The sequence below is a fragment of the Gavialis gangeticus genome, unplaced genomic scaffold, assembly GCF_001723915.1.
Source record: "Gavialis gangeticus isolate Ggan-Ray unplaced genomic scaffold, GavGan_comp1, whole genome shotgun sequence".
NCBI classification, from domain to species: domain Eukaryota; kingdom Metazoa; phylum Chordata; order Crocodylia; family Gavialidae; genus Gavialis; species Gavialis gangeticus.
The window spans coordinates 216902022-216903102 of record NW_017729032.1 but is presented as its reverse complement, the minus strand read 5'-3'; the positions used below and the strand labels follow the sequence as shown (position 1 = coordinate 216903102).

General features: G+C 69.9%; 2 protein-coding genes across 3 annotated transcripts in view; one reads left to right on the top strand and one right to left on the bottom strand.

The window, feature by feature from the left end:
* The window catches only part of CRYZL1 (crystallin zeta like 1), a 57347-nt gene extending 57115 nt beyond the window's left edge, over nt 1-232 (bottom strand). The window contains exon 1 of the mRNA XM_019524961.1: nt 165-232. The gene's annotated coding sequence lies outside the window, so the exon portion shown is untranslated. The remainder of the gene's footprint in view (nt 1-164) is intronic.
* Nucleotides 233-903: 671 nt separating this feature from the next.
* Nucleotides 904-1081, top strand: part of ITSN1 (intersectin 1) — a 210720-nt gene continuing 210542 nt past the window's right edge. For both annotated transcript variants that reach the window (XM_019524334.1, XM_019524333.1), the window contains exon 1: nt 904-1044. The gene's annotated coding sequence lies outside the window, so the exon portion shown is untranslated. The remainder of the gene's footprint in view (nt 1045-1081) is intronic.

The window sequence follows — 1081 nt, the reverse complement described above, 5'->3', positions numbered from 1 at the left end:
CCGGCCCCGGCCCCGGCCCCAGCGGCGCCCGCCCGGCCGTTACAACCGTTGCGCCTGTGATGCCGCTGGAATTCGGCGCGACGCGTGCGGGGGGGCAGGGGTTCTTGACTGGCCCGGGGGAAGGGGGGAGGCGACTCCGGCCGTCCCCCGTTGCCATGACAAACCGTTAGTGACTTCCGCCGCTCTCCCCTGCAGAGCCGCCCCTCAGCCGCCTGCCAGAGCCACGGCCGCCCCCTCCCCGGTTGGGGCCCCGCCCCCAACAGCCTGAGAGCGGGCGAGCCGGCCAATTGGCTAGAGTATCTATCAATCTAAGCAGAGGGGCGGGGTGGGGCTCCACCGCGAGGCAAAGGGATGGGGACTACGATACCCGCCAGGGACAAGACTACAGCTCCCAGAATGCCCTGCCGGCAGAGCGGCCAGACCTCGAGTTCAAAGAATTGGGGGATGCAGCTCCCATCACTAGCACTAGTTGCCTCGCCTGGTCCCTTTATGGGGGTTCAATGTAAGGCGTCCATTTGAGGCCCCGCCTTAGGGCGTACCTGATTGGTCTCTTCCCCCCGGGGCCTCGCCCCCTTCCTCCTCGAGGCAAATCGGATTGGTCCCTTTATTCCGTTCGAGGTGGGCAGGCGAAACTGCCTCTCTGATTTCGCGCCCCGCACTGCGAGTTGAGGCGGGGCTCGCTTCCGATTGGTGGTTGCCCCGCGACGCACCGGCTGGCTTCGCCTCGCGTTGCTGCCCCCTTCTCCCAGCAGCGATGGGTCGGTGTGAACGTCTGTCAGGGTGGAGGGGGCGGGGCCCCTTCTCGGGCGTAGGCTGCGCGGGTAGTTCGGTTGCGCGGCAGTACGGCGGCTGGCAGGGGAGGGCGCCCGCTCCCCTCCCTTCCCGCTCCCCTTCCCCCCCCCCCCGGGCCAGACGGCGGCGGGAGGGATGGTGTGTCTCGCGGCGGCGGCGGCGGCGGTGGCGGTTGCCGCGCCGGCTCTTCCGTCTCAGTCCCCACCACCATCGCCGCGGCAGTGATCGGGGCGGCGCTCCCGCAGGGATGAGGTACCACGGGGCGGGGGTCACCCTGGCGTCGCTGCCC